Below are 12,907 nucleotides of genomic sequence, written 5' to 3'. Positions count from 1 at the left end.
GCAAAAGTAACGTTCGTTATTTTTGAAAAGTAACGGTAACTGTATATCGTTACGTTTGTAAAAAAGTAACGACGCTCAATAACGCGTTAATTTTTACCAAACTAACGAGTAACGCTATTTCGTTACTCTTTTTCGGTAACGGGCACAACACTGCTTGTAAGAAACGCCAAGCGTAAATTTTATCAAGAGGCTTTACCTCAAACTTTAGATACAATCAACTCTTCACATAAAAAAGGCTTCCTTTTTTTTTTTTTTTTTTACATTGATGGATCGAGTTAGTCACCGGTACACCTGTGCTTCGCATGTTCCCGTGCAAAGCCACTCCTTGAACTCGTTGCCATGCGGCACACGAAGCATGTAACGTCCGGGTTATTCGCAGTCATAACTCGATGTAGTCCTCCTAACGTAAACAAACTTAGCTAAACGCTCTTGTGAGCGCTTATCCGAAACGAAACGCTCTTTTGCTTTCATTTCGATGTGGCTATATGTATCCCCAACATTTTGCTAACCAACGACACATGACGTTAGGTACTGACATCCATAGAAACGCAAGATGCCAATAATAGCCATAATCCCGTTCTTCGCACGACAATCGGTTCCCGTATATTTTCATTGGAAGACTTTTTAGCGTCACAGGCTGTCACCTCTGTGATGAATAAATAATCACGGATCGATCCCTTTCTTTGTGTCTGGAAATTATTCGCGACTTCTAACTTTTTTTTTATTTGTCTTTTTTTTTTTTTTTTTTTTTTTTTTTTTCGATTTACTTCGCTCGTGTTGGAAGGCCTCCGCGAGTGCGGGCGTCCCGATGAACGGCGCCAGCTGGGAAGTCCGTCCAAAGAATCGGCTCCAGCGGGGCCCTTCCGGGAGCGCGTCTGGTTGACCCCCGGCCGGACCCCGAGCCGGACCCCGCTCGGCGGGGAGAACTCGGCTCGTTGGCTCGGGCCGGGTTTGATGGAGCCGGCTGCTTAGGGTGAACCGGCTGCGGAACAGGAAGCGCACCACCCCCGACCGTTTGCTGTCGACCCGGGAAGTGCTGGGAGTCGTCCGGCGTTCCCGACGACGCGGAGGACGAATCGAACAGAAGTCTCCCAGTTATAATGGTGGCCTTCCGAAAATCAAAATTTACGTTTGAGACAACATACCTAATAGGGACTTTCAACGACATTCAGCGCAATGTCTCGGGAACGAATAATATGCATTTCATCTCAACATTAGCGATTTTATTCGCAACTGTAGTTCGCCGCTCGCCCCCTGGCGGACGAATGAAGAACCAGAGGAGCGGGGACGGTGGCGGAGACGGTGGCAGGTACTGTCGGCCTTGGTGTTTTCGTGCTTCTATTACCGCATGGTTCTGGTCGGCGTATTCGTGCGTGAAGCAGTTTTCACGAAGAAAAAAAAAAAAAAAGAGTGAGTGCGTAAAAATAAGAATGTTTGTGTTCTGCCTCGCAACAGCGTTTTACGAAGGGACCGGGATGTCTAAGTTCATCAGGGACTTTTCGCATATCGCACACGCTGCGGATTTCTGGTCTTGCATGTGGTCGCCAGCTCAATTTGTGCTCAACGTGACGGCAAATGCTCCCGCTAGTAGTGTAGATCTCTAACGTACGGTCTACGAAAAGACTATTCTTTGCCCCAAGTAGGAGAAAACTGGTCGCGCAACGGTATGACGAGCAATGGACATTGGGAATGGGTTCGCGTTTTAAGGCCGTTATAAGGAACATGACCATTTGCTCCAAGCACTTTAATCAGACAGAATACGCCTACTTGCTTTCAGGTAATTACAAAAGCAAATAAAAAAATTTCTCGAAGCATTTTAAGCGCATCTGTGCTAGCCAGCCGTTCGTGACGAGAGCTTGGATGCTACAACGGGTAGTTTTGGCGAGGCGGGTTGCAACGTTGCGAATAACACGCGGGTACACAAACGTGCGGTATAATAAAATATTTCTTTTTGATAGAGCAATAAATGAAAACCCTAAGCACGCCGATGACGTTAATAGACAGTTTTAGCATAGCGTTACCGCAGTCTCCCGTGAGCACGGCAAAGCTCTTGTCGCGCACTAAATATTATGATTCAAAGGCGCAGCGCGAGCTTCCGCTTGCAATGCTGCACCTTAAGGTAGCCTGCGGTCACGCTATCCTAAAACTTCCTCTTAATAACCATAGTGCAGTTCGACCACGTGTTGCAATACACTAAAACCGCGACGGGGAGCAGCGAGTTGTGAACCTAGTGACACGAAGGCATCGATACTGTGAACGCTGCTCTTCCGGAGCTTGCCAGTCAACGTACGCGGCTCACTTTTTAGAGCCCTAATGGCCACGCAAAGCGCAAACACCACGATATCTTCATCACAATCAAAAATGTTTTGCCACAAAAATGACGTACAGTTGGTGTCCGAAATGCGCTCGCCCTTTAGAAAGCTTCGCTAATTGAGGTTTCCGCAACTTAAAAAAAAGAAAAAAAGAAACACAAAAAACCTAAAAGAAAAAAAAATTCGTACTTTCATTGGGACACGCGTGTCAAGAAACAAATTTTACCCGAAAATTTAGAGCAATATTGACGGCTGGAGATTTATTTGAAATTCTGTGCGTAAAGTCCATGACGTCACGGGTCATTCCGGGATGACCATCTGGGTCGTGACGGCGAAGCCGATCCACCACTCCTCCACGCGCGCGATATGCCGAGAGAGAAAACAAGTGGAAAGGAGGTGACTGCCAACTAAATCGCGTCTCGCGCCGTCAATATTCCTCTAAAAAGTATTTGGGTTCTTTGGACAAGGTGATCTAGTCTCTTGGTGAACGCTGCATGCTCCTTATTTACGAGAGAAAGTCAGTAAGTCACAGACATCAAATATCCGATATAATTAGTGACTAGTTTCCAAATACGTCAATAGGTGGCATCTCAATAATGTTCATAATATTCACTGTGCAGTAACTAGATAACAGACGCACACATGTCCAGCTCAATTTACAAATGGCGACTGTGCTCGAGGAGTGTACGCTGGATGAACAGCATGCTGCTGCGCGTTTTTTTGAGGGCAAAAGGGCTTCATGCAAAAGATATTCACAAAAAAAAAAAATGTTTCCTGTTTACGATGAGAAGTCTTCATCGCAAAAAGTAGTGCACAACCGGGTTGAGAAATTCTTCCAGGGGTGGTCGGATGTTGTTGACGAGGAGCAAACTGGTCGTTCTGAAAAGATTGTGACAGAAGCAACAGTGCAACGGGTGGAAGAAGTGATTTGAGTCGACTGAAGAGTAACAATAGAACAGCGTAGCAACTGAAATTGGCTGTTTTCATGGTTTATCCTGCACCATAATGCATGACCCTCTTTTAACTTCCGAAAAGTATGCTCACGGTGGGTGTCCAGACAGCTGACCGAGGAACACAAAAAGAATCAAATGGGCCTGTCCATGCAACATCTTTTTTGGTATGCCAACGAAGGGGGACAGATGCCTAGCAAGATTCTTAACTCGGGATGAATCCTGGGTTCATCACTACCAATTCGAAACTAAACATGCTTCAATGCCCCCAATGGAAGCATCCTTCACCTTTAACCAAAAAATTCAAGGTCATGCTCTCAGCTGGCAAGGTTATGGTTACAGTGTTGGGATTCTCACAGAGTGTTGCTGCTCATTTTCTGAAACTAGGTGAAACTGAATGCTGAGTCATACCGTGAAGTTATGTTGAAGCTTCGGGTAGCAATTAAAAAAAAATAAAAAGAAAAGCATCCAGGCGTATTAACTGTAGGAATCTTGCGCCATCACAACAACGCCAGGCCTCATGCAACTCGATTAACGCAGGAGACAATTGATAAATTTGAGTTACAACTTCTTGAACATCCGCCTTATAGCCCTGACTTGACCCCAAGCGACTATCACTTGTTTGGTACGCTAAAAACTCTCCTTGGCAGCAAAAGTTTCGCGACAGATGAAGATGCAGGATACGAGGTGTGTACGTGACTGAGAAGCAGCTAAAGAATTTAATGCAGGAGATTTTCGGGGCCCTGGTAAAGAGATCGGATAAACGTGTCAATGTTGGGGGAGTATATGTCGAGAAATAAAGCAAGATTTTTATTCGGTATCTCATACCATTTTTTCTTTAAATAGCCTTTTGTAACTTACTGACTTTCCCTCGTATATTGTATGTGCGGACTTCTGTTGCACTTTTGAGTACACTGGCAAGAACCTGTGGTTATGCGTACTTCTTTCTCTTCCTTATGCAGGCAACATCTGGATGGTCCCATGCATGGTGTGAAAGGAGAAGCTGCCGACGTATTTTAACATATAATAGGTGTTGCTATCAATTTAATCTTGTTTTTCTCACCCTCTCAGCTTGCTCAAGGAAAAAGCTACAGAGCCAGAGGTTACTAGCAATATATTTTGCTAAATGAATAATTAATCACAGAACTTCACAACTTGTATGCAATCCAACGAGGTCATTAAATGAACTCCGTGTATTCATAGAATCTGTTAGGCTCGTGCAAAGACTTCGGTCTTAACGGTTCTTAATGGGCATTCATGTGAGAATGTACCATTTATAGATGCTGATGTGTTCCAGTCAAGGTCCTGTGACGCTCTGGAAGACTGCCAGACACCAGTCTGCTCCATGAGCTGCCGACAGCTGAGCCCGCCGGTACATTCCATAGGAGAATCTGTAAGTGGCTGCTGTTTTGCTGCATGCTATATCACTTATTCTAAAGCTCCTGTGCTTGGTGTCTGCATATTTCAGCCCAAAAGTGTGAGCTACCTAAAAGGGCACGAAACAAATTGTCAACAGCCAATTGTTACGCTGAACTTAACATGATCAGTTTTATGTGTTCCATGAAAATGGTTCTATGACTGATGTGTGCAGGAGCTCTGTTTAGTGCTTTAGTCACGATACTTCGAACCAGTTTTTTTTTTTTGTCTAACATATTAAGGATGCTGAGGTTGCATTACAGGCTATTGTTGCACAGAAGCTTTAGTAAGTGAAACATGTTGAGCAGCAGAACACCAGTTACTTTCAGAATATATGTCTCGACAAAAACAAACAATATGTTATGTTTACCGTGTTTTCAGAAATTGCACTCGAAAGAAATGCCTCGACACATCCTTCTGACATGGCACGTCAACCACAAATGTTTTTTTTATCTGTCAAGGAAGCTTTGGAAGTTGTGAATCCTAGCCATTTTCCAGCTCTGGAAATGTAACACGTGTTAAAGCACCGAGTATGTTTAAAGGCACATACAGTCTCCTAAAGCATTTTGCATATCTGATGAAGCAGAACTCTTTCTTGGGCTCAACACTTCCAAAGTTTCTTACACGGCAAATATTTCTTGGTTACCGTGGTCTTCCAAAGAGAATATGAACGGCTATTCCTCGGATTATGACAGAATGGCTCGTTTCCTTTGAAAACAGGCTTTCGTTTTCTTCACGCGTGCCGTTATTTCCAGGAAGCTCGTTATTCAAGTGTCACGTCATTTTCACGAATGTGCTCGTGATTTAGAAAAACGTAAAGCGTTGAATTGATGCCTCTTTCCACATATTTTCAGAAAACAACGGTACATTATTTTAATGAAAAATTCCTATCAATAAAGATGCCAAGTAATTCATCGTCTTTTGTTTGTTTGTTTGTTTTTCACGAAAGATTTTTTACAGTGAAAGAACCGCTTACATGGTGTAAGATTAACACGGTGGAAGAAAAGCCGGCGGCAGATATTTCACCACCAGAGTGGCAGACGAAGTTACGTCGGTGCTACCCACCTATTGCGAGAAATTTACGCCTGGCATACAATTTCCTCCTGGGTCCAAGTTCCGGAAACGAAATGTTTTATTAACGAGGGTTCAAATATGTCCCGGGGCCTCGTTGTCCCTCTTTGTCTCTTTACGTGTCAATTTGGGGAACGTTCTTCCGCCCCGCCGAGCAGGGCTCCGCGAGCCCCAGGCAGCGCGTGCTCTGAGCCACGTGCCGCAGCGCCAGTTTATCGGCCTTTTCATCATGGAGCGGCCCCGCCAGCAGCGCGGAGCCGCGGGCCGCCGGAGCGCAATAAGAAACATATTGGCCGGCCTTTCTCGCGCGATACATACAGACACACAGGACGCATGCCGGCAAAAAGCCCTCATATAATACTCGTCGCTCTAAAAATGGAAGAGCAAAAAACAACAACCAAAGAGCTTCCAAGCATCGGCTACACTGACGCCGATCTGCAAACTTTCGAATGGAAAACACCAGAAAAAAAGAAAAAAAGAAAAAACGTGCTGGGGTTCTTCAATTTCAGTTCCCGAGAGCGGGCTGGGTCTCCCCTGCCCAACAGTCCTGCTAAGTGCTCAAACACCCCCCCCCCCCCCCCCCCTTTTCCCCACAAAAAAGAAAAAAGAGAAGCACTGAATCTGTTGACGGAAATGTGGATTATAATATAAAAACAGCAGAACCTTTATTTTCAACAGAAAAGTTGCACGCGGTGCAGCTTTTCTGCTGAAGAGCCAAGGCTGCCTTCGCCCACATACGCTCGAGGACTTCGGTTTCCTTCTCGATTCTTTTTAGCTTTCACTCAAAGTGACATATATGTAACGAGGGATGATTTTTTTTTCTTGCACACAAAACGCAATGAAATTAGTACAAGAGAGCGAGATGTTTACCGCTAACCTAGTCGTAAAAACAGTGAACACAAAAAACACTTCTGCGTAATTTAAAGCACCTAAGAACCAGAGCTCCGAGTATGCTGACTGTATAATACAATGTCATTATATTTTTTTTTTTACATTTATTATTGAATGTGAAGTAAAGTAACATTGCTTGTTCCTTTATAATCTGGATTCTCGTATAGGTGCTAGGTCGCTATTTTAATTATAGTGTTGGTTAAACTAAATGTACTATTATGGTGCCATAAGTGTGCTCGCCGACTTGTACCGTTTAGACCTAAAAATGAAGTCTGCGCTGTGGCATTACGCAATGCAAAGTGTCATGCTGGTATTGCGTAATGCCACATGGGACACTTGCTTTGGGGGTCTAAACAGATGTTCCGCCTCATCCTTCGCTGAGCTTATTTCGTAGATCGCAGAGATTGGCTCTTTGAGTGTCTTTTGCAACACCAGGAACACGGGCCGCCCGCGTTCACACGCAGCAACCAATTGACTTTGTTAGTGTGTCGTCATGGGGCCTAACAAACCGTTGCTACTGTCGTTGTTATGGACAAATACATGTGGCTAGGGTCAGTGGCGTCACTAGGCTCAGCGGCACCGGGGCGATGGCCCGCGGCGACCCCCTACCCCCCATCGCCGCCCGTCTTCATTCCCCCCCCCCCCCCCCCTTCTCGTGGCCCGTCGCGACACCCCCGGAGCGCTGCACCCGGGGCGTCCCCCCCCCCCCGCACCCCCCTTGTGACGCCACTGGCTAGGGTTCGCTACAAAATGCCGACCGGTCAAAAATCAGGAGTAGGATTTAAACCTCTAAAGATCACAGATATAGAAAGCTTGAATGTCCTATATGTTTCGACAGAAGTGTGCCGGTAATCACTTAATTCTGAAATATTTACCACTGCAACTTTCGGTCCTGAAGATGCCTGCAGTAGACGGCGAATGCAAGAAGTATGCCGTCTGCCTTGGCCGACACCGTCGTTTGAATCGTGTGAACGATATTCTGATATTGCATTTGTTTGACTATAATGGAGTTTCAGACACTTATAAAAAATCATAGTGGGGTGCGATGAAAAATATGGTTTATCGAAAGTCCGGCCGTGGATCGAGATGATCGTCTGCTAAAACATCGCATTACACCCGTGAGAAAAGCACTTCAGAAGATCGGTTGAGATGCGAAATTTTGTTTGCGGACTCGCGCTATGGGGGGTGCTTAGTACCTGGTTGTAACCATAGCGTGGATAAAGATTCTTGCAGTTTCTTCAATTTCCGGAAGACCCCAAAGAGCGAAAGAACTGGATAAAAAACATAAGGTGAGTACATGTAGCACTGGGGAACGTTGATGTAAAAAAAGGGCCAAACCAACCGAGAGCACGTAAAACCCATATTCTGTTCAGTCACACTGTCTTAAAATATGGCGCTGTATTGATATATTATTACTATAATATTGATAAAATAGTTTGCACGCAAGTAGTAGTGAGAGTAAAATCCAACTCAAACTTGCAGTATAGTCTTACATTGTTATGGTAAAACAGCGTTAAGAAGTACGCCTGTGTCCATGCACTATCCGGTTATTTTGTTTATACTTATATATCTACCTTTGGTGATGTTTTTTCATTGTGTTCTCCTGTTCGGACTAGCTTTTTAATGTAGTACTTAGTACAAGAAAAAAAACGCACATTGCAGAGGCCTCTACGGCTATGGCGATGCACTTGTTTTTGTCGCTCGTTTACCGACGCAATTCAACGAAGCCGACCGCTGCAACAGAGGCCAGCACATCGTGTCGTCTGCTACCAAAGCAAAGTGGAGTGTAATACTTCAGAAATGGCTTTCATCGTTGCAGTACTACACTGAGGCGACGAGAACATCTTCATAATTAGATATCAAGAAGTTAGGTTGCTTACAAAAAAATATTTACTTGTCAGCAAAAATCTAGCCTCATGTGGAGTCTCCATGCATTAGTCCATAGCAACGTTCCTAGCAACGGTTTGTTTGAACCAAGACGCCATGTTGTGACGTAGTCACTTACGGGGTCAATTGCTGCAATTTGCCATCATCACCATTAGATTTTATTTTTCTTGCACTATTTAGACAAATAGTTACGCGCTATAAACGTGTTTTTATTCATTTAAATGACGTCGAAAATACTGATGCATCTTTCTTAAACGGTTTATTTCCAAAAACGATCAATTTCAAACCAAAACCAAGTCTTAAGTCGTCTTCATCACCGCACGGGACATCACGTGAAAATATTGCGTTCCTGATTGGCGGCTCCTGCTTCAAACGTCTTCGAATAGACGGATCTCACCAACCAGTTTGACTACGCAACCGCTGCCGCAATGCATCGAGCGCCGTGATCGAGGGAACTTTGGTTTTTCTGCTCGTGTGACAACCTCGATGGAGCTCTGCGCGTGCAGAGCACGAAACGGCACGAGCCCTCTCGTGCACTGCCGTTTGCCTCCAGTGAACTAAAGTTATGGCAGCGACACGCATGTGCCAAACGCTTGGTGAGATAGGTCTATTGCTCCGAGTTGCTCGCTTGTTTTGAGCCGGACCCGATCTCGGCAATTCGTGTCGATCTAGGAAAATCTAGGGAACAACCCGCCAGCAACACCAAAATCGCTGAGAAAGTTGCCCCGTCTGAAGCAGGAGGTCGTGGTCTGAGCGGGCCTAGAACGGGGACGTGTCGCAGCACGAAAGTTCCGAATTCAACTCGCGTCACGTTTTTCTTTGTTGTTCTTTTTAATAAGATAATATTTGGGCGTGTGTCTTACTTTTACACTGTGATACTTTTTATAAATCATCCAAAACATCCACTACCACAACTGCGACTTACACGTTTTTTTTTTTTTTTTTTTTTTGTCCCATCTGCTAATTTAACACACCGGAAGAAAAGAAAAAGATCAAGCCAAGTTAATGCGCTAACACAATCATTTCATAATGTTAATTAAAAGGAAACCAAAATGACAGCATCGCTATGACTTGCATACAAACGGGGCCGAAACAAGCATCCTTTCCCCAGCAACTACAATTTTGTGTTTTTAAATAAACAACGCGCCTGCTTCGACTCTTTTCAGTAACAGGATGCGTGATACAAGAGATGAAAAAAGGTGTGATGCAAGAAGCAAAAACAATTTGTAAAAAGAAGACAGTTAAAAGGTAACATACACGCACGAAAAATAAATGGATATAAAAATAGAAAAGAACACCCGATTGGAACCCGGAACTATAGCGCCGCGACGGCGAGTCCCGCATCCTTTACCCCTCAACCACTACAAAACGCCCCAATCGAGCCACTAGCGCGGATATTTAAATATACTGCCACCGCTTTTATCTCGCCTGACTTCTCGTTCATTTTGGCTCATATTTACCTTTCCTGGCCATAACTTTACATGCCGCTTCTAAAGCATGAAGTGGCGGTTAATTGGACTCCAGTTGAAAGCCTCTGCGGTCAGTTTCTGCGAACGAAGTTAAACGTTTGTAGTCGAAGCGACACGGATTTCTCTGCCATTAGGCAGGGGTTCTAAGTACCTCCATGTCCCCATGGAGCTCGTCACGTGTGCTTGGCCACAACCGCGATCGCGGCCGCGAGATGAGCAAACCATAGAGTTATTATAATGTACGATAGAGGTTTAACTGGCGCTAGTGTGCTGCTGCAAATTGAAGCAGACAGCAACCAGTCCGAAATTGACTTCCGGTAATGCATTTCTATGGGAAAAAGCGAGTGCATTTTCTCTCTGGGATAGATTATAACAGCAAATATCACGACTAATTCGTACGCACTAGGTAGCTTGGAACATTTCTCAGTCACGCGGAGGAAATAATTGGTCAGTTACAGCGTTTTTATTTGAAATTCGTGGCACGAAAAACGGTGCTAAAACCGCTTCGTACGTGTATTTATGTGCACTGTCGGACACTGTTAGCGCGAACACGGCGTCGGCGCTTTCCAGCATGGGGGATATACGTGCCAACGAACGAAGGATATGTGGAAAACCAAGAGAGACGCCAAGAACTACGTAGTAACACTGGATAAGTAACTCCTTGTGCATGCAGACGATCAAAAATAAATTGAAAGTCACGTAATATAGCCAGATTTGCAATAAATGAGTACTGCTTTATTCTTAAGTTTCTGCTTCTGAATATGTGCGAAGATGCTTGATCTAAGTTCACATCATCACCCGTACGCTCCAAATCTTTGCAAATATGGCGAAGCCAGAGAACAGTTGCCCGATTAAAACTGCCCGACATAGGAAATAATAAAAAGACACCTTTCGTAGCCATCATACTTAATTTTTTTTTCTTTTTTTTAACAGATCGTAAAGATGCAACGGGCATATTAGCAATACATAAGTGCCACCGGAATGCTGGCGAACCTTGAACGCACTCTACATTCTTTTCGATTGTTATTTTGCTTAGAATCGTCGCTCATTTTTACATATCTGCCATGGAACATAGGTTTGGGACTGAAATATAGCGAAGTTTTACATCGTTCAGTGGTAAAGAAAAATGCTGTAACGAAAGCAATCACACTTTCACAATATTAATAAATGTACATACTATCCGGTACAACCGAAATCACAAAAGTTATTCGTGTCATTTTCAGGCGAAGAGACAGAATTCACGCGCGTTTTCCCATAGGAATGCACAGGAGCACCGCAAAAGTAGACTGGTTGCTGTCTGCTTCAATTTGCCTCCCGGAAGTCGCATAGACACTAGCGCCAGTTGAACCTCTAGCGTACATTATAATAACTCTATGGAGCAAACCACCCCTGGTGGCCTCATGTCGACTCCAGAGACTTCCTACCTCCATGCCGTCAGCGGATGGCGTTAGCAGACGAACCGCGTTCCTCGGTCGCGTTAGCAGACGAAGCGTTTACAAACGCTATCTCCGCTCGCTCCGCGAGAGGCAAATTACATCTCGCTCTCGCTACGACCAACATCGGGCCTGCGGTGATCGGACCCCAGGCACCAACCACACTTGCATCAAGCCTCGTTGGAGCCGTCAAGGGTTCGCCAGGCGACCGCTTCCCGCTCTCAGCGTCGTCCCTGCACCGGCGCGTCCGGCTTTGGCTGCGTTCATTTTAGCTATGGTGCCTGGAACGCGTCTCCGGCTGGTGAGTTCACCGCGTCCCCAAAACCGTGGTCCCTCGATGCAGACACCTGTTCTTCTGCAGGTCGTTCTCCAGTGAAAGCAGTGACACTCGCTGCGTTAGCTCGCGCTTTTCGCCACCATTTCTACGACCAACCGCCAGGATCGCGGCATCCGACAGCATGACACTCCGGCTTCTGTGACGTCATTTGTCGCCACTTTCGGGACCACGTTTGATGTATGGGCAGCATAGGACGCTCAAAACACCCATCGGAGACGCGCTGCAGGCACCATAGTTTAGCAGACGAGATTCGAACACTAGCGTCCGCTTGCTGGTTCCAGGAGCCAGCGTCTGCGTTCGCGTGGCGAGGCGCTCCCAGGAGACGCTTCGTTACCAATGGTGACGGTGAGCAGAACAGAAGGACTTCATCGTGTGGAAGGACGGAGGTGCGTGGAGAGATCAGGTGGGTGATTGAACTCTTTCGTCGTGCTTTTCAACGGGCGAAACGTATATAAAAGGAGTTTGAGATAATAAGGACTCAAATAAAATGACCGCCGATTCTCTCCATCGCCTAATATTTTTACAAGCCTTCCAAGCGAACACACACAAAAAAGTTCGTTTCGAATTTGACTTTTTTTTTCTTTTTTTACAGCAATATGCGGTAATTTATTGATGTGCCCCCCTGTCGATGCTTGGGTGGTTCCTGACGTTAGACACAGAACTCGGAGATGCGTTTAAGGCACCTGGGTTACCTGTGTGGTGACATCGACATATCTGTCGTCGCGGCACTTCTTTTTCTTTTCTTTTTGTTTAAAGGTCCCCTGCGTTGTCTAGAAGACGCTGCGAAAAGCGAATTCTTAATCGGTAATGGGTAGTACAAACTTGCGTGTGTCATACCCCAGTTATGCTAGCGCTCTTAACTGTTACTAAGCCAACGACAGTTGACTTAATCGCGATCGGCCGGAGTTTCACGGCGGCGCTAACTGCCATTGAGCTGCTGACGATCACCGAGTCGGTGGCCGAGTGGGGATTCCAATTTCGAACGCCGTAGCGCGCACGTGGAATGAAACGCTCCGCTGGGAGTCCGATGACGGCGGCTCCGAGCCGCGGTGATGTCGTGTGCGGCGATGTTCCAAATGACTACGCAGTGATACTGCCTACCCTGCCGACAGGAGAAGCCATGAAATGCAGCCTTGTGATG

This window comes from Ixodes scapularis, unplaced genomic scaffold (assembly GCF_016920785.2).
Source record: "Ixodes scapularis isolate PalLabHiFi unplaced genomic scaffold, ASM1692078v2 PGA_scaffold9__187_contigs__length_104089568, whole genome shotgun sequence".
NCBI lineage: Eukaryota > Metazoa > Arthropoda > Arachnida > Ixodida > Ixodidae > Ixodes > Ixodes scapularis.
This window is presented reverse-complemented; position numbering follows the sequence as displayed.